The following is a 25,487-nucleotide window of genomic DNA, read 5'->3' as shown; positions in this document are numbered from 1 at the left end:
CACCAGGAAGACCTGTTGTAATGACATGACTTGGTCACACTTAGATTTGCATTTACATAAGATTTAAGGAAGACCTTTGCCCACTATTCCTTCTTATGTCTGAATATGGATATGCTTAACTACTGAGCTCATGACTAACTGCACTAAAAATGATGATACCTGCCACCGTGACTTTTTCCAAGAGCTCACACCACATCACAGTTAACATCCAGTATAGCTCCCTAACAACGCCCCAACAGAAAATATTTTGTTCAGTTTGGTGCTTGCTGTGACATAATAACAATACTAGACTACAATTGAATACCAATATAGAATAGTATACAAGTTAGCTACTCAGCCACTACTTCAAATATTTTAATCTAACTTTTGTTCAAACTTTAATAACTTCATACTTATTTGCCGAAATCCTTGTGTTAAATGTAACTACATCTGATATTCGTAAACTGTAGCTCCCATAACACAGTTTAAGTGTTTTTCCCCTGGGTATATGTGGACATTTTAATCAAGAAAACAAAGTTATGTTATTACGATTAGCCAAAGATCTTTCTAGCAGACCACTGAATACAGCGAATCATAACAAACGCCTTTCCAGAGACAAGAACAAAGTAAAATATTTTCTATTCATCAAAGGAGCTACCAGCATGCTTTGTGCCATTGAAAAGTTACTTTTCAGACTTCCCTGGAGGTGCAGTGGTTAAGAATCCGCCTTCCAATGCGGGGGACACAGGTTCGAGCCCCGGTGCAGCAAGATCCCACATGCCGCGGAGCAACTAAGCCCATGCGCCGTAACTACTGAGCCTGCCCTCTAGAGCCCACGAGCCACAACTACTGAGCCCGCGTGCCACAACTACTGAAGCCCGCACACCTAGAGCCCGTGCTCTGCAACAAGAGAAGCCACCACAATGAGAAGCCTGTGCACCACAATGAAGAGTAGCCCCCGCTCGCTGCAACTAGAGAAAGCCCGCACACAGCAACGAAGACCCAATGCAACCAAAAATTTAAAAAATAAAAATAAATTAAAAAGAAAAAGTTACTTTTCAAAATATAACCAGAAGGCTTATGGTCTGCTAAAAAGCTTCCACTAATCACAACACTATAACTATACCACAGAAACTTTCATGACAAAGTCTCCAGATATACAGAGAGGAAACAACATTACTTAAAGGTATGATGGAAGCCTCAGTTAACAGGGAAATGAAGCCTTAAAGCATAGAATACACCTAAGAAAAAAGGGGAACAGGGTAGACACTGTAGCTGGCTATTCATAAAGCACCACAATTCCTCCCTCTGGATCAACACTCCCTACAAAACAAACTGTACCTTAATTATTGCTTATTTAAAATTACACTTGTACAGAGTTCTTCAGTACCTGACACAGAAAAACAATCACACAAGGAAGAATTTATTTGAGGTTAAACGTGAAATCGTACAAACAAAATTTGTATAAACACAAATCCCCATCGAGTCACAACACAGATAGCAAACGACAAAGTAAAAACAAAGAAAACTAATTGGTGGCCATACACAGTTGGACACAGTTGTGTCTTGTACACTAGAAAGTCTTTTACAAAATAATCACCTTAGATCACAGAAGACCAATCTTCAATGTCGTCCTGCAGGATGGGTTACTTTTAGCGATCTCTGCCTGTTTTCCTCCAACATCCCCCTTTAGTATGGCTGGTAATTATTTTGGTGATTGCCGCCCCCTCGGGATGCCTTGCCACAAGTGCTCTGTCAGCCTCGGCCAAGACCCCTAGTACCACGTCGTCCACCAGCTGCAGCACCTCATCCTCCTTTTGGTTGTTTCTGTTGCTGCCTATGTCTTGGGTTGTGCCACTTTGATTTCACAGTTCCAGAACCAGGTTGATGATATCTGCTTTCTAACAATTTCTTTACTGGCTCTTCAGCTGTATGTGTAATAAAACAAATCCTCTTCTTTCATTTGTTTTTGTATCTGTGGAAGTTCAATATTTTCAATCTCTCCAAAGGCTCCAAAATATTCTTCTTTTTTTAAAAATAAATTTATTTATTTATTTTTAGCTGTGTTGGTCTTCGTTTCTGTGTGAGGGCTTTCTCTAGTTGCAGCGAGCGGGGGCCACTCTTCATTGCGGTGCGCAGGGCCTCTCACTATCGCGGGCCTCTCTTGTTGCGGAGCACAGGCTCCAGACGCGCAGGCTCAGTAGTTGTGGCTCACGGGCCCAGCTGCTCCGCGGCATGTGGGATCCTCCCAGACCAGGGCCCGAACCTGTGTCCCCTGCACTGGCAGGCAGATTCTCTGCCACTGCGCCACCAGGGAAGCCCCCAAATATTCTTTAATTTGTTTTTCCAAAGTATCTGGGCTCAATCCACCTACTAAAACCTTTTTGGAGGGTTCCTTCCCTTTTAAAGCTTTGACCCCTTTAACATCTATGAATTTGCCATCCAGCTTGTGTTCTTTCAGTCCCAGTGCCTTAGCAACACCATCACCATCTTTGAAAAGCACAAATCCGAATCCTCTTGATCTTCCAGTGACTGGATCTGTTTTAATTGTGCAGTCTACAACTTCTCCAAATCGAGACAGATATTCAGTCAGATCTTTCTTGCTTGTATCCCAGCTCAAGCCTCTAATAACCATTTTAGCGTCATCCTGCTGATGCTTGCTGTCGTTGATCTAGGATCCCTCTGCGAATTCCTCTCTGTTGCTGTACTCCTTCACGTCTTCATAGCGGCGGAGTTGTCAGCCCGGGGGTGCTGGTCTGCAGTCCGAGTCACGGCAGCAGCAGCCTAGGTGCCACTCTTTGAAGGAAGGAGTATCAAAATATTTGTGGACCTATTTTAATAGTACCATACCTTTCAGAAAAGTGATGCAGCTTCCATGCAGCTTGCTGGTTAGGCCAAAGTTACATAAAACACTTTTTCCATTAGCTGCCATAAAAAACCTCCACATCATCTAAGGTGGCCATGCTGTGAGAAAGCCCAGCCCACATGCAAAGACCAGTTGGTGTACCGGTTGACAGTCCAGCTTAGGTCCCAGCAAGCAGTCAACATTAATGAAAGAAAGATGAATAGATGCTTCCAGATGATTCCAGCCCTCGATTGTTGAGACACCCTCAGCCATCATCTCTCCCAGGCATTGAATTTTCCCAGCTTCCCAGACATAAGTCATCCCTAATTCTAAAATCAGATTCTTCTCAGTATAGAAGGGGTTACAGTATAGCACAGGGGTTACATGCCGAGGCTCTGGATTTCCAGGACCAAGATGCAATTTCTGCGCTGCTGCTTCAAGCCACATGACCCTGGGCAATTTGTGTTAACTCACTGTGCCCCCAGGGTCCTCATCCTTAAATTAGGACAACGTACAGTTGGCCCTTTGTATCCTCAGATGTGGAACTCATGGGTACAGAGGGCCAACTGCAAGGGACTTGAGCATCCAAAGATTTTGGTAACCACGAGGGTTCACAGATACCGAGGGAGGACTGTAAATAAGTAAGTGGGTTTTGAAGATTGAATGGAGTAGGAAATTCAAAATTCTCAGGACGTAATGTATGCCAGACATTGTTATCATTATTTTGATTATTATTTTTTTAAATTCTCATTAAATCTGTTCCTCTTCTGGTATTTCCCATATCAGCTCATGTCACTACAGGCTCAACATTAAAAACAACAACAACGACAACAACAAAACTTCAATTCCTCCTTCTGTTTTACCAACCATTTTTCTGGCTTTATTGATATATAACTGATACATAAAAATTATATATAATTAAGATGTACAACTTGATATACATACAATCACCGCAATCAAGTTAATTAACAGATCCATCACCCCACATAGTCACCATTTTCCTTCTCTTGTGTGTGTGCATGTGTGATGAGAAACTTAAGACCCATCCTCTTAGCAAATTTAAAGTATACAATACAATATTGTTAACGATAGTCACATTGCTGTACATTAGTATGTCCAGCACTTATTCATCTTGCATAACAGAAACTTCGTACCCTTTGACCAACATCTCCCCATTTCCTCCTCCCACTACCCCCTGCTTCTATGAGTTTGACTATTTTAGTTCATTGCAGAATTATTCACAATAAGCGAAATATGAAAACAACCTAAATGTCCATCAAGAGGTGAATGGTTAAAGATATAATGCATATATACAATAAAATGATATTCGGCCTTTAAAAAGAAGGAAATCCTGCCATTTCAACAACATGGCTAAACCTGGGGCTGGTGCATGCTGAGTGAAGTAAGGCAGACACAGAAGACAAATACGAACTCACTTATGCGTGGAATCTAAAATAGTCACCAACTATTTATAATTGGCTGTCAAGCCTTGTTGATTCTACTTCCATAGTTTCCATTATCTTTTCACTGTCAAAGCCAGTTAAGGAGCAGGCCAAGTTCTCCATGGACACCAAGTAATGGAAAAGGGAAAATAAACACCACTGGGAATGATGAAGGTGCTCTATCTACCAGAAATACAGTACAGAGCATAGTCGGAAGAAAGGCTTGGACAAGCCTGTGGGGTGGTCGTGAGATACGCTCTCATCAAAAGATTGTGAGGGGAAACGTTCTGAGTAACTTCTGCCTCACCTGCTTAAAAGGGATGACTTTCTTGAACTTCTTCTCCAACCTGTGATGTGGAACATGAATATGGCTGAGTCTGACTTTGACCATGGAGAGGAAGAAATACATACTTTAAGGGGTGGTAGAATAATCAAATGGAAAGTGCCTCGTTCCCCGAATGTCACGAAGCAGGTTGCCCAACAGCCCTTACAGCCCAGATCATTACATGGGAGAGAGAGAAATAAACTTCTCTCTTGGTTTTCAAAATCCCTGTGTTACACCAGCTTAGCCATTCTGCTAACACAAGGGTCACTGTGACCTGCTCCTTCCATCGGCTGAGGCAGGATAGGCAGGGGCAGGGCTGGGGGGAAGACAAACCACTTTCTTAGATATGGTGCTGGTGGGTCAAGAGTAGAAAATGTGCACATATCTAGACTGACAGCCTGAGACAGCCTCACACAGCACTGTCACCTTGGCAAGGAACAGGTGCAGTACAGTAACCCCATGTTCCCCGGAGGAGCACAGGGGTAGCTAAGAGAACTCGAAAGAGCCTGACAGAATCTGTGTGGACACCACCCCATATCAGGCGGGAGTGAGAACAGCTGAGCAGATACAGTGTGGAGAAATATAGATGTCACCTGAATCTCAGACATAATCCCAGGGTGAGGGCAGGAAAACTGAAATGACAGAGATTGTTTCTGCTGCCCAAAGGAATAAGAATTAAAAAAATAATAATAATAAGGCCAGATATAGAAGCAGAAAGTTGAAGCTCTTGCACAGCTAAATTCAGCAACTGAGATTTGTATGCAAACTGAGATGTTGTAGCAACTCTGAGAGGACTAGCAACCATTTGTTGACAGATGACTGTGTTCTTTTCTTTTTTAACTTTTTTCTTTTTTTTTTTTTTGCGGTACGCGGGCCTCTCACTGCTGTGGCCTCTCCCGTTGCGGAGCACAGGCTCCGGACGCGCAGGCTCAGCGGCCGTGGCTCACGGGCCCAGCCGCTCCGCGGCACGTGGGATCCTCCCGGACCGGGGCACGAACCCGCGTCCCCTGCATCGGCAGGCGGACTCCCAACCACTGCGCCACCAGGGAAGCCCGATGACTGTGTTCTTGACACCTCAGTTATGTTGGTATCATTATCTGCCTACTCTACGAATGAGAAAACAGAATCTTAGAGATGTTACGTAACATAGCGGAGCTCTGCCATTAGGGAGTGGCAGGGCCAGAATTCCAACCCAAGCCACCTGATCTGAATCCCAGGCTCTCAATTAATTAACTAATGTTCAAGGGTAAACACAACTTCAGGTTATTCGGAGGTTCTATTATTTGAAGTTGGATTGCCTGTAAAGGATTGCTATTATGTAAACTTCTTTGACATCAAATACATTTACAGAAAAGTACGCTTAAATGTATGACTATGAATTTTCACAAACTGAACGGCGCCCATATAATCAGCACCCATTACAAGAAAAGGACATGAGAAGAACCCCAAAGCCCCCCACTGTCACCCTTATAGTCACTACGCCCACCCCAAGGCCAGTCCTTCTCCCTGAGCTCACTATTCTGTGTTCCATAGAATCAGAGGTTAGTTCTTGCAGACTTTTCCTTTGTGGGTCTGGCTCGCAAAACTAGAAGTCTCCATTCCTCTTTTTAAAGTTACTTCATCACAGAGAAGAAACCAAGGCTTTGCATGCTCAACTCATCAGCTTTCCTCTGTCTGTCAGAGTTTTTTAGGTCAATTCAACCTGGCAAACATTTACTCAGCTGTAAGCTGGGCATTTTGTGTGTACTGAACAATGGGTTAGAGAAACAAATTAGACAACCGTGTCCCTGCCTCCAAAAATAGCGAAGGAATATGATTGGGTACCAGTGTGCTCTCAAACCTCTTTGGAGACTGTAAAGAGCTAAATACATGCAAGCTGGTCTTACGGATTATATATGGCTGGTATGCAGTTACCTGGTAAGGTATGATTGGCATCTTAAGGTGTCTGGACTGAGTGCGTTTACAAGGATCCCCTAGATTCCCTGGGTGATGCTGAATTGGAGAATAGGTTCAGATATATTTGGGGTTGCACTTTTGGGGCGTATTTTCCCAGGCAGCTGATGATAAACAGTTAAATTTCAAATTGTCCTTTGTGTTTTCCAAAAGTCCTTGGGTTATTATGAAAACATCTTAGGGGCAGGAAGTAGGCCTAGATGTAGCCACTTATTGTCTCATAGCCTGTTTCCTGAGGGTATCAATCACTGTTCCCTGTAATTCTCTAGGCAGAACCGGTATATAGACTACCTGTAAGTGTGTCATGTGTGTGTCTGCAGAAAAATGTAGACTCCATAGACAAACACAATTTTCACTTTAATTTCCACATTTAAGGAGAATCTTTTCCCCTGTTTCCAGTTTTTAAAAGTCATGCTTTACAACCTAAGTGTCCATCGACAGATGAATGGATAAAGAAGATGTGGCACATATATACAATGGAATATTACTCAGCCATAAAAAGAAACAAAATTGAGTTATTTGTAATGAGGTGGATGGACCTAGAGTCCGTCATACAGAGTGAAGTAAGTCAGAAAGAGAAAGACAAATACCGTATGCTAATACATATATATGGAATCTAAAAAAAAAAAAAAATGGTTATGAAGAACCTAGGGGCAAGACGGGAATAAAGATGCAGACCTACTAGAGAATGGACTTGAGGATATGGGGAGGGGGAAGGGTAAGCTGGGATGAAGTGAGAGAGTGGCATGGACATATATACACTACCAAATGTAAAACAGATAGCTAGTGGGAAGCAGCCACATAGCACAGGGAGATGAGCTCGGTGCTTTGTGACCACCTAGAGGGGTGGGATAGGGAGGGTGGGAGGGAGGGAGACGCAAGAGGGAAGAGATATGGGGACATATGTATATGTATAGCTGATTCACTTTGTTATAAAGCAGAAACTAACACACCATTGTAAAGCAGTTATACTCCAATAAAGATGTTTAAAAAAATTAAAAAGATAAATAAAGAAATAAATAAAAGTCAGGCTTTAGTAGTCATTACTTCCCAGAAGACAGAGCCCACCTTATTTTTCTTTATCTCTGAAAAGCAGTTGACTTGCTTATCTTCAGTTTGTCCAACAGACCCCTCTTCCTCCACCTTCCTCTGTGCCCCAAGACAAGACCTCTGACTCTGCCCCAACAGGCCCCCTGGCCCTCTGGCTGCATAGGTGGGTTCCAACAATGGGAAACAGTGCCAGGAGATCAGAAAGAGAGCTGGCTGCATCCGTCCTCCACACACTTCTTGTGCTGTTTTTCCCTCTCGCTCTCCCTCTCCCTCTTGCCATGTCTATCTCTCTCCATCTCTCTCTCTGTGACTGCCCCCTCTTCTCCTCCCTTCAGCCTTCGGGCTGGCAAAGTGACCCATCACACTGCTCTGTTGTCCTTTTATAAAACTTTCCTTGAAGTACCTAGACTGAATGTGCCAGCAATATCCCGCTAGGACATTAACTGATACAGTAGCCAAATCCAGCACTGAAACCTGGGTAGCTCGGCTCAAAGCATGGTTCTTCCAGGCTTGTTGATAAAGATATGATCTAGCTTCTTCAACCAGGAATTATCTGGAAGCTTTTTTGGTCCTCATAAGGGTCCCGGGCAAAATGATGCCATCTGTCTTCTTCATGGGCATGAATATCTTTCTTCCATGGGTGGGATAGGTGATCTTTCACCTTTAGGAAGGGACTTGCAAGACCCAAAGCATCTTTTCCGAGATTTTATAAAATCTTGAAACTTAAAAAAAAAAAAATGCACGCAGAGAGAGGAGCAGACAGCGGCCACTCGGATCACTATTAAAACGTATTAACACTTTAGGTCCTGAATTTGTGCGTGTCTTCCAACCTCTGCAATTCCAACTTCCCATGTTTATGCAGCCCCTCTCACGTGTGCCTGGACTGCAGGGGCGCACACAGGACACACCGTGAAGAGGGATTCAGTACCACTGTTGCCAGGCTGGACAATTTCCAGAGGATATAAGTCCTTGTGCCCAGTGGGGACTCAATAATAAAGTTGACAACAGAGGTGTAGGTCTACTGGGATGACTGAATTTCTAAAATGTCCTTTTTCATCGTTGATCTTCCTGGAAATTATTCCAGAGCATCTCTGCCCACTTCTGTACCGTTCCAGCATTTGGGGGGTTTTGAAATGCAAATTCATATCTGCATTTGGTGATTGTTAGGGTCGCACAATATTTAGGCCCCATTCAGTTCTATAGATTTATGAAAATTTATACATAATATATACATAATTTCTACATACTTTTAAAAAGTTCTCCTCCATTGCAAATTGCCTTTAATTAAGAACCTGTTAGCAGTATGTTTATTTTTTTATCTTCATGAACTGGTCTAGAAGTAGGCAGGAGGAGAACATATTTATTTAAAAGAAATAGTAAAGAAAATTCAGCAAATAGACAAAAGAAAAGGGAAATGCCACCCAAAATCTCCTCGCCCCAACAAAGCCATTCTAATATCTCCATACATTGTACTCAGATATTTTTCTAAGTAGAGGTATGTTTGTTTCGCATACAGACTGTAAACTGCACGTACTGTGTTGTTTCTAACATTTTCCACTTTATCGAACATTTTAAAAAATTGAAATATAATTGATTTACAATATTAGTTTCAAGTGTTGAATTCAACTATGTTGAATCACAACATAGTGATTCAAAATCTTTACAAATTATACTACATTTAAAGTTATTATAAAATATAGACTATATTCCCTCTGCTGTACAGCAGACCCTTGTTGCTTATTCAACTTACCAAGCATTTGCCTTTTACAACAGAATCATAATTTAACTTTTTTTTTTTCAATACTCTACAGTTAGATATTCTAAATCTATTCTAATTTTTTTCTGTTACAAACAACTTCTTGATGAACATCTTAATTCAAAAAGCATTTCTATGCAAATCAAAACTACAATGAGGTATCACCTCACACCAGTCAGAATGGCCATCATGAAAAAATCTACAAACAAATGCTGGAGAGGGTGTGGAGAAAAGGGAACCCTCTTGCACTGTTGGTGGGAATGTACATACAGCCACTATGGAGAACAGCATGGAGGTTCCTTAAAAAACTAAAAATAGAACTACCATACGACCCAGCAATCCCACTACTGGGTAAATACCCTGAGAAAACCATAATTCAAAAAGAGTCATATACCACAATGTTCATTGCAGCACTATTTACAATAGCCAGGACATGGAACCAACCTAAATGTCCATCAACAGATGAATGGATAAAGAAGATGTGGCACATATGTACAATGGAATATTACTCAGCCATAAAGAGAAACAAAACTGGGTTATTTGTAGTGAGGTGGATGGACCTAGAGTCTGTCATACAGAGTGTAGTAAGTCAGAAAGAGAAAAACAAATACCGTATGCTAACACATATATATGGAATCTAAAAAAAAAAAAAGGTTCTGAAGAACCTAGGGGAAGGATAGGAATAAAGATGCAGACGTAGAGAATGGACTTGAGGACACAGGGAGGGGGAAGGGTAAGCTGGGATGAAGTGAGAGTGGCATGGACATATATACACTAGCAAATGTAAAATAGATAGCTAGTGGGAAGCGGCCTCATAGCACAGGGAGATCAGCTCGGTGCTTTGTGTCCACCTAGAGGGGTGGGATAGGGAGAGTGGGAGGGAAACACAAGAGGGAGGAGATATGTGGATATATATATGTGTATAGCTGATTCACTTTGTTATACAGCAGAAACTAACACACCATTGTAAAACAATTATACTCCAATAAAGATGTTAAACAAAAAAGCATTTCTAATGTTTTTATTTGTGATTATTTCCTTAGGAATCATCCCCCCCAAAAAAAGAAAAAGATCAGATTATGTTCTCACAGCTCCTTTTATATCACAATCATGTATTATATATTGGAATCGTTACTAGATGAATGTCTGCCGTGTCTCTTACATTATAACCTCCCCAAGTGCGGCACATTGTCTGTTTTGCTCATCATTTAATTTCCCAGCACCCAGCACAGTGCCTAAGACATACTAGGTGCACAGTAAATGTGATATTGAGACAATGAATAGGCAAATAAGTCAGTAATGCAAAACGTTCTGTTTCTGCAAAACAGAAAGCAACCCTAATGTATACAGGGACCTCAAGAGTTTTGTAATGTTATTAGGACAACTGAATAGCTATTTTTTTAAAAATTAATTAGATCTTTACCATTACAATATGTCATAATAAATCAGAGATTGATTAAAGCGTTACATATTTAAAAAGCAAGCCACACACATCCACAAATAAGGTATGAGTGAATATTTGTTCTAAATTATATAACAATGAAAGAAATCTGAAAGTGTAAATTTTCTGGACCATACAAAAGTATAGAATTTCTACACATCAAAAATATCACAAACTGAACTTCCCTGGCAGTGCAGTGGTTAAGACTCCGTGCTTCCACTGCAGGGGGCACGGGTTCTATCCCTGGTCGGGAAATTAATATCCCACAGGCCCTGCGGTGTGGCCAAAAAAAATCACAAACAAAATTAAATAAGTAGGATTCCTAGAACAATACTTGCTCAGGTATGGAACATGAAGGATTAATATCCTTCTTCTAACAGCAGTCTGCATGCATCTATAAGAAAGAAAAATTTTAAACTAGTTGATAAATGGGAAAAGGATGTGAACAATTTACATATGTAAGATAAATTACATATGGAAAATAAACATAAAAATGTTTAACTTTAATAGTAGTGGAATAAATTCTACTTAATCAGTTGCCATTTTCACATATCAAGACTAGAAAACTCTATTAATGTTCAATGCTGATGAGAGTCTGTTAGAGTCACATAATTTGCTGGAAGTAGTGGACATTGGTACAATCTTTCAAAATCGGTACGCGGACCTCTCACTATTGTGGCCTCTCCCGTTGCGGAGCACAGGCTACGGACACGCAGGCTCAGCGGCCATGGCTCACGGGCCCAGCCGCTCCGCGGCATGTGGGATCTTCCCGGACCGGGGCACGAACCCGTGTCCTCTGCATCGGCAGGCGGACTCTCAACCACTGCGCCACCAGGGAAGCCCTCAAAATCTTTGATAAGCTTTTCTTCAATATATGCCACCTCTCCTCACCACTGCCTTGTCATTTTGTGTCCTTATATTTACTTTGTATCAATGCAACTGTATGTTGACTTATTTGTTTTCCCCCATAGCATAAGGATATACACACACCCATCCTTAAGTAAAAATATTTTTTAAAGTATGAGGCTTTTTCCCATATATTTTCACCACAAACAGCTGCTATTATCAGCATTATTATTTTTGAATCTTGGAAAACATTGTAATAGTAGAAATTAATTTCTTAATTTAGTAATGGGTGTGCCACTGTTCTCAGCGTTTCAGCTGCTCTTACTAAGCTGTTTTTCAAGGGCTTCTCTCTTAAGGAACTCTTGCATCCCCTGCCAAGAAATAGAAAGGGATAGAGTAAAAGTATCTGGGATAAGGAGGGGTTTTGCCGAGCTCAGCCTCTCTCGAACTAGTGGCATGGAGACGTGAAGAAAAATGGTGTTAGAGAAGATAAATGAGTGACTTTGCATTACTGTAAAAACAGAACTAAGGGGAGGTACAATAAAAGAGAATGGGAAAAAGAGTTTGTATTGAGGTCAGCATTAGCAGAGCACGACGCTGTTGTCCTCAACAATGGACAGGGTAGGCTGCAGAATTCCTGGACCCTCTAAGTAAAGATAATGTTCGCCAGTAGGTGGCAGTCACACGTCTAGAATAGCCCAGGACAACGCAGACCAAGTAATTAGCCTTACTGATGTGTTTCCTCTGGCCACCCAGCATCGTGAATTCTTATTTCATACTGGGCTTTGGATGCATTTTACTATTCCATGCAATTTGTCAGTGCTTGTGACAACGGGTCCAAATCAAGGCCCAAAGTAGTTACTGCTGTCGAGGTTACCAGTGTGGTTTTCCTTCCATTGTTTAGGAATCTACTCTTAGACCTCTCTATGTATTTTTTCTCCTTGGGAACTTGACACTACTTCTGCCTTAGAAATGATCATAAATGATATCCCAGGCAAACGTTTCTTACAAAAAGAATGAGTAGTACAAGGAATTGGCCAGCTGGGGTTTTGCTTTGTATTGGTTTGGTTTTCTCGTTTGGTAGATTTAAACAAAGCTTTCCGATATTTTCCTTCCCAAGCAAGACTAACATTGAACAAACCATGTTAGATCACAATGGTATGAGATGCTAACCTATTTTGACAGATGCTTCTGTTGTAGGTTCTCATTCTTTTTAAGGTGCACTTAAGTCTCTGAGTTTGCCCAGCAAGATATCAGAAATACAGATAACACCCTTTTATAAAAAGCTTTGTTCTCAAGACAGAGAACACTGTGCATGCAGTGTTTATATATATGCATACAACTAGAATGAACCAAATATAATGATGCTGACACTGATCTAGATTTTCACAGCCATATATTACTTGAGTGGCTTATGCCCATGTTTCCTACTAAGAAGGGATATCCAGTGGAGACCCAGAGGGTCAGATGGGCTCTTCGAATGAGCCAGTGAATCATCTTCAGCCCCAGGATCTCTTCTGTTATTTTTCACAGGATCTGCAGCTACGCAGGAGAACAGGTTGCAAAGTTCAGAGTAGCTGCACTTACATGCGGAGCTGGGTGTTTGGAGGTCTGTCTTGTGGGAGAAAGAAGTTTCTCTGAGAGCTACCACATCGTATTATGGGAAAACATGATAAACCACTATTTCATGTGACAGAGCCTACAGCAAGGCCAGTGACTGAATGTTGGTTATGGGTCACTCCTCGCCTGAATCCACAGGAACACTTCTCTCTGCAAAGGCCTCTGGCCCCAGGCCATCATCAGACTGTGTCCTAAGTCGCCATGTTTGACAACTGTCTGCAAAAATAAACCATTTTAGCTGCCGTATAAGATAAAGAGGTTCTCAGTTTCGTAGTATTGACCTCTGCAAATGAAGAATGTCCTCCAAACTCTAAAACAAGAAGTCGTTCAGAGGTTCTATATAAGCATGAGTTATCTACAGATACATTGATTACAGAACATGTTACTGAGTCCTAAGTGCTATTGAGTTCACGGTAACATCAGCTCTGGTTTATGTTTCACCAGTCCCTATGTCCAAAGGGGAAGCCAGTTGTTGGGGAATAGTATTTAGTGTAAGTCAATATTTCAGAGGAAAAGCATTAGGGATAGACCTTTTTTAGCTATACCTCCCCACTCACCAAACACTCTTTTTTTTTTTTTTTTTCTCAAACACTCATTCTTGACTAGGAATATTCATTATGGAGGACAGTTTCACCCTTCATGGTGGTAGAAAATTTCCCTGTGTCCTTCACTGCCCACTCTTTGTACTTTTCTTTTTTAACACAGATTTTTTTTTTTATTTTTAAAGACACCAATTGTAGTTGAACATTTGTCATTTTTTGAAAATTTTTATTTATTTATTTTTGGCTGTGTTGGGTCTTCGTTTCTGTGCGAGGGCTTTCTCTAGTTGTGGCAAGCAGAGGCCACTCTTCATCGCGGTGCGCAGGTCTCTAACTACCGCGGCCTCTCTTGTTGCGGAGCACAGGCTCCAGACGCGCAGGTTCAGTAGTTGTGGCTCACGGGCCTAGTTGCTCCGCGGCATGTGGGATCTTCCCAGACCAGGGCTCGAACCCGTGTCTCCTGCATTGGCAGGCAGACTCTCAACCACTGCGCCACCAGGGAAGCCCACACTCTTTGTACTTTTTCGGGAGTTTATTTGGTACTTTTCACCCTCTTTCTGTACTTAGTTTTCAGTCTTGGTTAATGCCAAAAATGAACCACCTAATTTCAAAGTCATTTAAGTTCATATTATATATAGATATGTTTGCGCATATATACATGTGATTATCTTCACATATATAACTATTCACATATTTATGTTTATATCACTCATATATGGATGCATGTGCAGAAAAGGATTTGGCCCTTTTTATTTAAAACTAAGAACATATTATGGACTGAATATGTGTGTACCCCCCAATTTCATATGTTAATGTCTTAGCGCATAATATGATGGTATTAGGAGGTGGGGCTTTTGAGAGGTAATTAGGTTTAGATGAAGTCATGAGGATGGAGCCCCAAGAGGAAGAGATACCAGAGCTTCCTCTCTCCACCGTGAAGACACAGGGATAAGGTGGCTATCTGCAAGACGGTAAGAAGGTCCCCATCTAAAACCGAATCTGCCCAGCGCCTTGATCTTGGACTCTCCAGCCTCCAGAACTGTGAGAAAGAAATGCCTGTTGTTTAAGCCACCCAGTCTATGGTATTTTGTTTTAGTAGCCCAAGCTGACTATGACATAATATATTAATATACATGAAGAGGATACAGCGTGGAAGGCCATGTGCCTACCTGTCAACAATAGTTATTTTGCATTGTGGAATTGCTTCCTTTGCCGATCACTCTTTCTTTCTTTTTTATCTGTGTTTTCCAAGTTTGCTGTAATAATCAAATATTACTTTTATAGTTAGAAAAAAACATAATGCAACAGTTTTTGAAAAAAACATACCCGATTGGAATAATAAAGCAATGTGTTCCAATAAAAATGGAAAGGTGTTATTGGTCTTAGAGCCTGTCAGCCAGGATGATTCTCAAGTCTGTCTACCAGGCGCTGACTCGGCCAATATTACTTGAGTGTTTCCTCACCGTAGCAGAGGTGGTAACACGTGGCTGATCCTATTCAGGAACGCTGAGTAAAGGAGAGGGTTATAAGAAAGCTCTGTGTATGTACCTAGACTGCCGATGTGAAAATGCGCTGACTCACTTGAGTTACATTTGCACTTTCTGGGAACGGGCTGTGCATCTCCCATTATAGGGAATTCCCGGCAGCTGGGGCCATGCAGGAGCCCTCCAGCGGAACTCCCTGAAGCCCCTGTGCAGCACTCGCAAACGGTAACAATTTGGCAGAGCTGCCAAAGTCAAGACTGCAAGAGTCCCAGACTGCATTCCAACAGTCAAGAGTCAAGGTGTGTTTCATAGGATATCCGGACCGTGGAATTCCATAGCAACTGGGGTTATCAACTAAAATACGGGGCACTTGGATAAATTTGAATTTCAGAGAGAGATGCACAATAAATAATTTTTAGTATATTTCCCAAATATTGAACAGGTTATACTTTAAAAAAAAATATTCATTGCTTATCTTGCCGACTGAAAGAAATGCACAACAGAAAAGTTGAGAATGATATTTTATCCAGCGGACTTTCCGAGGACTTCAAGCCTGGGAGGCAGCCTCTCAGAGCTATCTCGTATAACGCTGAGAAGCTCCTCCGAAGAGGTAAGGGAGGAACCAGGATATCTAGGAGTTGTTGCAACAAAGACCAGGCAGTCGGAACATCAAAAGATTACTGTTAATTAAAGAAAACCAGATATCTCAAGTTAAGGAATTTAGCGCTTTCCTATGTATGAAAAGATGCAAGAGTCTGGGTTCATTGAAATCATGCCTTTGATGTGTACCTTAGTTATCTCCAGCCAGGATCCTCTTCTTTCCCACCTGAGTTCCCTGAGGGCTCACCATATGAGGCATCTGTAGTGGCTTGATGGTTGCAACATCCTTTGTTTACTGAAATGGCAGACAACATTTTTCACAATCTGAAATTCAAATTTAACTGAATTTTTTATTTGTTAAGTCTGGTAACCCTAATGGGGAACATTCACCCTCCCCCTTCCACTTTGGTTTGTTGGTTGGTTTTTACTTATTAAACTCAGCTACTTAACAGTTTAGGTTTTACAAATACATGCTGAGCCTTTCAGGAAGGCACCACTGCAGGTAAAGCTGGCATGCAATAGACAATGGGAGGCCACCTCGACAGTGTCAATGGTGGGGCTGGCTGGTTGGAAGCACAAGGTAGCTGTCAGGGCTCCCCTGGAGCTCCCAGGGCTCTCCCCAGAGTCTCAAGACACTGTAAACTGTAAAGAGCTTTAACTGTGACTGTTAGGGCCACATCTTAGCCTTCCTTTGGCCATTGTACAAACGGAGCACCTGCAAAATGCAATGAGCTCACCTAGCTGTAGACTGAAGCCATTGTTCGGCCCCAGCGAAACTTGCCAGGGGCAAGGAAGGACTGGGAAACAAGAAAGGGCAGCCCAGCACGGGGTCAAGATTGTGCCACAGCCTGACTTTCCACAAGGACTCTCTTGTCTGTGGGTGGCGGGAGTGTTGATGTAAGGGAGCCTGGGATGGAAAGTCAGCTTTCCCTGTAGGTGACTCAAACAGCCAGCCAGGTGGCAGGGCTCATAGGCTGAGAGTGTGAGGGGCCTGACCCAGTGCCTCTTGGCCACCAGCCAAATGCCTCAGATCCCCACTGTTGTCCTCATACTCTGGGAACACTTGAACATTTGAACTAGAGGATAGCATTCTCCTGTCTAACAAACACATTCAGAGGAATTCCTCTATCTGGCAAATGATTTCCTAATAGTCAGACAACAGAAGCGAGGGTTCAGGATAAAGGTGGAGCCATAGATCAGGAGTCAGGGGTCCTGGCTGTGCAGCTTTAGTGAAATCTCTTCCCCTCTCACCACAGTCCCTCATTTATGAATGAAGAGGTAGAACTTGATGACCATGGAGGCACTTCCAACTCTATAATGCTGATAAATGGGTGAGATGCAGGTTCAGTAAACTCTGGTAAGGGAAAGGATTCTGTGACAGGTTAGACATAAAAAGCTCAGTTCAGGTCTCAAGATTCGCTTTCGAATGGCGCTCTAAGGTGACAGGGGGTGGGCTGAGATCACCGAGGAATAGCAAGGGACGCGGGGCAAAGGAAGAGCCCAGCCCTCTGAGCCCCACCCCCTGAAGCTCTTCATTCCACTCCCGTAAGGCCCAGCTGTTAATAATAAGGCCACATGTACTATATGGGAGAAACTGATGCTAAATTCAATAACCATTTAGTATGTCCTTTCTCCAGGCAGGACAAAGTCTTGGCACCAGAATATAAACTATAACTAGCTGCTCATATGGGCTGAATTTCTCTCATTCATTACTAATTCAACAAATATTTATGGAGCATCTACTCCATGCCAGGATTGTTGTAAGCTCTGAAGAGAGTATTGAAAGCCCCTTTCCCCTCCATCAGCAGAATAGAAGGAAATAGTCCACAGGGTATCACTGCTCTCTGGTTGCTAACTGAGCGAAAGCAGATTCCATGCTACTCCAGTGTTTTGTTTTTTTTCCTACCTCGTTCCCCGTCTTCACCCAACGATGTTGTTTCGAATCATCCCTAGAGAAGCAAGGACAGTTATGGGTTGAATTGTGTCCCATTCAAAGACTGAGGCAGGGTCTGGGGAACTGCCAAGGACTGGTGCTTTGAGGCCAACCTGTTCACTGATGCCAGCGGCTCTGATGTCACATGTGCTCTGCTGACTCTCTTCACCATCTTCACTTGCTCTTCGTGGATTTGGGGTCTCGCCTTGAGCCTCCCAGAATCTCTCATACCCAATCCAGGCCATAGGCCCACTCCACCTCTGTTTGAAGACTTAGCTTCATTTTGTCTTCCCCTGACCTCCAGTTTCTGGCCCAATCCTGACCTTGTCTTGATACCGAGAGCTCGTGGAGGCTGTGCTCCAATTTAAATTGATGATAGGACAAGCATGTTGGAGGTTGTTCAGGGATCATGGAAGGGAGGAGTGGGGAGCAGGGAAGGGACTTCATAAAATAAGGATGCATTTGGCTCAGATCATAGGAAGAGGTCATAAGCGCTCACACTTAGATTTTCCCTAGCGCTTTCGTGTGTATCGCCCTAGAGTTATGCAACCACATGAGAGACAGTTGAGACCGATGTCATAATTATCTTTATCCAATCTCCATGTTACAGATGAAGAAACTGAGGCTCACACAGGCTACGAAACTTGACCTAAATTACGCAGCTGATGAGTGAGGCATCATCTGGTTTTTTTTTGTTGTTTTTTTTTTTTGCGGTACGCGGGCCTCTCACTGTTGTGGCCTCTCCCGTTGCGGAGCACAGGCTCCGGACGCGCAGGCTCAGCGGCCATGGCTCACGGGCCCAGCCGCTCCGCCGCATGTGGGATCCTCCCGGACCGGGGCACAAACCCGCGTCTCCTGCATCGGCAGGCGGACTCTCAACCACCGCGCCACCAGGGAAGCCCCATCATCTGGTTTTAATACAAGTTCTTTCTGCCCTGCCAGGCTCTCTCCTGATAGATTGGCACTCAGAAACTGAAGGAGGATGCAGTCAGGCTGAGGTGCTGCAGGCAGAGGCAGACCAAAACTATCATCGACTTGGCTCTTCCTCCTTGTCAAGCACAAACTGGCCAAATGCCACACGCTAATAACAAAACACCTTGCATTTAGGCGACACCACGCGACTGACAGTGTCCTAACAAGCATGACCTCATTTGATCCTTACAAATAACCCTATAAGGTAGGCATGGTGAACCTGGTTATCCTCATTTTACAGATGAGGCACCTAAGCAAAAGAGGGTTAAATTCCTGACCCCTGGTCACAGAGCCAGGGGGGGTGGAAGAAGTAGGACTCAAGCCCAATGTTTCTCTGCAAGTCCATCTTCTTTCCTATCACTCAGGAATGGGGTCCAGTCCAGGAATGGCAAATACCTGGCACACATACAGCCCTATCTCCCACCATACCCCAGGCAGACATTATTAATCAATCACAGCATTGTGCTTGATTTGACCTCAAGTTCCTTCTCAAAATAGTTCTCCAGGCGTCCATTATCAGTTCACACTGGCCAACAAGATGAAGACTATTTTCCAGACTGCTCCAAGCAAGGCACAGAGACCTAATGCAGAGTGCAATTCATCTGATTAGAGATCTGGTTCAAGACTCAAAAAGACCCTAATAATGTGACTGTTCCCGTACAGTCTTACGTATTAATGTGTGACCATAGCAACAATAATAATGGTTAAGGTTTTTGGAGCACTTACTGTGTGCTAGGGCACTATATTAGACACTTTACGTGCATTTTCCTACAGAGTAAATCCTATCATTCCCACTTTAGAGGTGAAGGAATGGAGGCTTTGAGAATTTAGGAAACTTGCCGGATGCAGCCTGATCCTGCCAAAGCCCGCAGAATCCCCACCTTGCTATACTGTCTCCTAGACTGTAGACCGATGGGTTTTCGATTCTTTGTGAGGAGAAGCATTTCTTATTTTCCCAGACCCTTAAAATCAAAGAGGGGAGTAGATGCCAAGAGTAAAGTTAAGCAAAGCAAGCTCCCTGAGAGGTGGCTTTGAGGAAGAGAGTTTGCAGTGTGAACAGAGCTTGGCCAAGTGAGGCCAAGCATGTAGGCACAAAGCCCTTGGTAAGAAACTGGGGCCGGGGGCTAGCTCTCCCACACTGCCACATTCTGGCATGTTCTTCAGAGGTGTTCAGGAACCTAAATTTGACTCTGAACATTCACATTGCTATGAAGGTATGTTTGTCAAGGTAGGAGAGGGTAGAACACATTTGTAGCTTGATTTGTAACTTGTGACACTTAATCATATGGTCAGTGGGCCTCCTTTTGTACTTTCGCCCAGGGACATGCACTTGTTAAGGGTGGATTTGGTAAAAATGAGGCTTCCCTTCTTCGGCTGTTTTTGCTGCTTCCACGGGCAGGCCGCTTCTGTTTTGGGGTGTTGGTGGGAGCAGAGGCCTCAGCCGTCAGTCACTGGCTTCCTGAGGTCAGAGCAGGTGATTTGCATTCATTTAGTGCTGTCAGTTTCAGCAGAACCAGTAAGGGGTTGGCAGTGGTTCCTGATTGAAGCGGCTTCCTGATCTTGGCAACGGTGGGGGGTTCTGGAGCTAGCTCCCTGGTTGAGAAGGCAGCCTCCAAATGCAGGAGAACTTCGGCTCCCTTGGTGGCCTGATTCTTTGGCGTCGCTTAAGGAGCTGTTCCTGAACCTTAATTTTGAGTCAGCTTCTTCAGCCCTCTCAACGATTCTCTAAACCGTATAAATCCCTGAAATAAATCCTTTCTGCATGAAACAACTCAAATGGATCCTGCTCTATGTAACTACCCTCCACAGGGCACTTCATAGCCTGCCTTCCATGACTAAGATTCTGGTATCTAAGGAAACACACCTCTAGCTACATTCTGTGGTCTCATTGCTCCATTGAATTGGCTCCTTTGGTAAGGTTTGCTCAGTCTTGGTCCTGCACCTGGATTCGGCCTCTCTGATTCTTCCTTCAGATCTCTGTCTGCCTGACTTGGACGGTGTGCTTCCTGATCATTGTCTCTCAGGTCTTCCTTGGTGGCATCAAAGCCCAGGGGCCAATCCCAGCACCACCCCCTCCCCAGCCTGGGCTCCTGGGGGCCTGGACCAGGTCCAGCAGCGCTCCAGGGCCTGCTGTCTCAGACGAAAGATCTGACAAATGTATGGCAAGGCTGCATGCATCACAGCTCGGTGAGAGCCGTCTGAGCCAGGTCACTGGAATTGTACACGAAGAGAGTGCATTTGAAGAGAGGGCAGGAAGGACTATGGAGATAAGCCTGACCTTGGTGACCCTGTTAAGTACTGAGAATGGCACTCCCTGAAATCAGAGATTGCAAAAGCAAACGGAAAGCATTCCTTGTTTTCGAGTTCTTCTCCTACAGTTTCTCCGAGTCTTTCAAGGGCTTGGGGAAAACCAAGCAGTTTCATTTTACTACAAGTCCCTGCAAGGAAGTCTCCAAATTCCGGTGGCCCAGTTTTGTCCACTTTCACCTCTTCAGGTTTGAATGATCTTATACAGACTTACAGCAAGTCCACTTGAAACCATTTTCGTCTCCCAGCTCATGAGCTCATGGATTTTGCATGATTTCAATATGAAGTCATCAGCTCGTCCCTGGCTTCCCAGACAGGCTCGAAAACCTCAGGACTCTTTGAATAAACTAGAGGTAAGCCCCATGGTTTGTACTGAAACCCGAAACCCAGACTCTCTCCCAGGTGCTGTCACGTATGTATATTTATATTTATTATATGGTTCAAATCTTTCTCTCTTTCTTAAACACTAAGACTTTCCACCTTGCTTTTTTTCTCCTTAGCCTTTGCACCTGCCCGGTCATAAAAGGAGAAGGCCCAGAAGGAACTCAGTCCTGGAAGAGTCAAATGGTCAAAGCTCAGGAAATATTGAGCCCTCTGTTTCACAAAGGATCGTGTAAGTACACGCTGGGAGCTGAAGCAACACTGAGATTCTGGTGGAAGGAGAAAAGAAAACTCTACCATAAGACGCCTGCATAAGGAGTGGAAAGTGGTATATATTTCAAGTATCCATTAATAGAGTCAACTTGCTGGAAACAAGCCAGAATGTGTAGGCCTGGAATTCTGGAATGTGTATTGACAGAACATTTCTGATTTCCAAAGTCATAGCCAACAACAAAAATCCCATTGTGGTATCAGAGGTTCCATTCTCTCTTGTATACCCATGGGTTCTCTCTGAGCATAGACCATGAAAGAGTTTATTAAAAATAACAAGAAAGTCATAAAGACGGCAACTTTGAGTTTATACCTGTAGTTTGAATTTTAAGAAAACACAACTCCTTCTTCAAATGTAAAAATCCACATCACTCCATCTAATTTGATTCAAACAAGTACTATTAAATGAGCCCCTGTTACATTCTCAGTGCTGAGTAAAGTTGCAGGAAATACAATAGAACTATATTAAATGATTCCTTTTCCTGAAGAGTAAGAGAGACAAATATTAAACATATTGAACTTATTAGAGAGCAAAGCAAAGCCAGGGAAGATAACCTGAAGCATGTTACTGACATGAAACCTGGTAGGCAGTGAACAAAAGAAAACACAGGGAAGTCAAACAGGTAGCTAAGGGCTTCCCTGGTGGCGCAGTGGTTGCGAGTCCGCCTGCCGATGCAGGGGACACGGGTTCGTGCCCCGGTCCGGGAGGATCCCACATGCCGCGGAGCGGCTGGGCCCGTGAGCCATGGCCGCCGAGCCTGCGTGTCCGGAGCCTGTGCTCCGCAACGGGAGAGGCCACAACAGTGAGAGGCCCGCGTACCGCAAAACAACAACAACAAAAAACAGGTAGGTAAGTATTAACTGGAGACAAAATCCTTGAAAAAGTCCTTGAGGTTTGGGTAGGATTTGGGAGGTTTCTGATCTAATGTTAATATAGGTAACTTTGCTCTGAAAGGAAATGAATCTAAATATAACTTGTCCCAAGGAGAGTTTGGGGAGTGGTCAAGTGGAAAGGAACAAGACTCGATACCTATCTCCTGGATGAATTTGAGCTGCTCCAAGTACTGGAAAGCCCCGAAGTGAGAAGATTGTAAACCCAGTGGAAAAGTGGAAGGGAAGCCAATCTGGGTAATTAGCCATGGCAGAGTGCCAGATCCCACATCTTGACCACTTTATCTTTGCTTCCTGTCTGTCCTTGGAAGAGATATTGTCAGGAATAGTATGAGTGTCTAGGATGAGGAAGGAGAAAAACCTAGTGGTGAGAGGTGAATGATGTCTGGGAAGACTGGGTGGATATAAGTCATTGAGTAAATTAACTCCTACACTACTCTTACGTACATTAAAAGTCCAAAATGGAATGAATTGTCTCTGCCATTTTCCCCGAGCCTGGTCATCTTTCTATGTTGCCCATTGTATTTAATGCCACTTTCATTAGGTCGGCCATTCAGAATGGAAATTTCTTTCTTCCTTTTGTAGAAGAGGAAAATCTTTTTTTTGACTCTCCTATGTTCAGTGGCTGGGGCCTCTGAGTCAAACTAACAAAAGACAGATTAACAGGAAAAACAGTTTATGTGCGTGTGCAACGTGTATAAATGCAGGAGTGCTCAGGGATGAGTAACTCAACGCGTTGTTAGAATTAGCAGATTAGAAAAAGGGAGCGCGGCACAAGACTTACGGGAAGAATAAATAGGCTTCTTTAGAAAAGACAGGTTTTTTAGGAGAACGAACAAGAGATAAGAAAGCTCGGGGTAATATTTGTCTCTACAGGTATGAGCAGTCTTTCTGACTTCGTCGGGGTCAAAAATTCCCCCCAGAGAAGGGATTTATGGTAGGTTTACTCTTGGTCTCTCCTGGGGGCAGACCTGCCCCAAAGAGAGAATTTATGGCAGTCCTCATTTCTCAGAAGTTTCTGCCTTTAGTCAGATAAGGGAAGCTCTGAGAAGGCTTCTTTCTGTATCTGTTGAATCTCAAATGTCTTCATCTTAAAATAATCTTTGAACCAACCTTAGGGTTCTGAGTGGGTCTCCACACCTGCAGCTCTGCTTTTAGTTCATAGCCTAACCCTCTGCTAAGACTCTGAGTTTCTAAAGGATCTTATTAATCATTTATCCCCAGAATCCGGCATATGGTTTCCCACTTATTAAATAAGTTTGGATCAATGAGTAAATAAAGTAAAAGAATACTGTTTTCCTAATATTTATCAAAGGGCAATAAACAAAAAAATCATGACACCTTTTACAGGACAATTCCTGGAGATGTCTTTAGCCTTGGTCTGTCTCCTGAGATGCCCACCTGTATTCTCAACTCTTTGTAGCCCATCTCCACCGGGTTTCGTGGGCATCTCAAATTCAGCCTATCCCACTATGAACCCATTGTCTTTCCTGAAAACCTATTCTTCATACGTTTCCTAATTCAGTGAATGGCATGTCACCAGACACCCAGTTGCCCAAGCTTTATAAATGTTATTTCTCATTGACTCTCCTCTTTTCCCCTCTGCGGAATCATCACGCAGTTCTACTGATTTTACCTCTAAAATATCTCTAGAATAAGCACCCCTTCTGCCCCCATTCTGTTCTCATCATCCTTGCCTGGTGTTCCAGCAATCTCTTAACTGGTTTCCTATTTCGAATGTCTTTGCTCTCCAATCCATCACCACATTTTTCAAAACAGGTCACCAAACAGCCTGTTCCTGAAAATCCTCTAATACTCCAGTGCTCAGGGGTCATCTTTGCTTAAGTATGAAAGGACATTTTTGTGACCTCATCCTGCATTACTGCTGGACATAGTCTCCCCATCACACTTCTAAGGGTCACCGTCCAGCTCTTTCTCTGCTTCTTCCCCCACTCTGGCTCCTCAGCTGCGCTCCCAAGTCACGTTCAGATCTTGGCCCCCTTTGCTTCTGGTCACCTTAAAGAATTTCGGAACTACTATCTGCTTTCTTCATGTTCTATTCCATTAGGCAAAAACAGATTTTTATAGAACCTCCAGAAATGAGAGAGCATAATGGTGGCACAGTCAAAGGGACCATCCACACTGTTGTTTAAAGATCTTTATCTGGTATTTTCTATATCTCCCTAGCCATGATCCCCTCGAGGCCATAACCTCACACTCTTCCTTGTTGCTCAAGACCTTCCCTCTTTAGAGCAGAATCTCTTCCCATCTACTTGGCCAAAGTCCTAATGGCCCCCACCCCAGCTCTAGCAGACAATACTGAAATTCCCATGTTTATTAAAGAAACCCTTCATGTGAAGCTGCTTCCATCTAGACTATGACCATCTGAGCTCACATTTTATAACCAATCAGTTCCATTAAGCTATTTTCCAGAACAAAGTTGCAGTTCTCTCCTTTGGAGGAATTCTGCCATCCCCTCAGGGCAAATCAGCTCAAATTACAGTTAGCTTTTACAACAATGTGCTTTGTTGGTGTATTATTGGGGTCAACTCAGATCTTTTTCTTCCTCCCAACTAGTTAATATTTTTGGTTCTCTCTTGTCCAGAAAAGTGGTCTCCCAAGTGGAGAGAGAACCAAAGATGTTAAGAAGAAATTCCACTGGGTTATGCGAAGAAATTATTGATATTAGAAGTTCTTTATTTATTTTTCAATTCTATTTTTGTTTACTATATTTATATGTCAAGGCAGGGTGGCTAAAAATATTTGCTGACAAAGGTGTGAAATCAAAAAGTTTAAAGACCATTGTTCCAGAGGGCAAAACCATGATCTTAGTGTAGCTTCTAAGCTCTTTGC

General features: G+C 43.1%; 1 pseudogene; it reads right to left on the bottom strand.

The window, feature by feature from the left end:
* Positions 1-1,668: 1,668 nt before the first annotated feature.
* LOC116751118 overlaps positions 1,669-25,487 on the bottom strand; it is an 80,919-nt pseudogene continuing 57,100 nt past the window's right edge.

Source organism: Phocoena sinus, chromosome 3, assembly GCF_008692025.1.
Source record: "Phocoena sinus isolate mPhoSin1 chromosome 3, mPhoSin1.pri, whole genome shotgun sequence".
Classification (NCBI taxonomy): Eukaryota; Metazoa; Chordata; class Mammalia; order Artiodactyla; family Phocoenidae; genus Phocoena; species Phocoena sinus.
The sequence above is the reverse complement of the archived record's forward strand: the minus strand, read 5'-3'. Positions and strand labels throughout refer to the sequence as shown.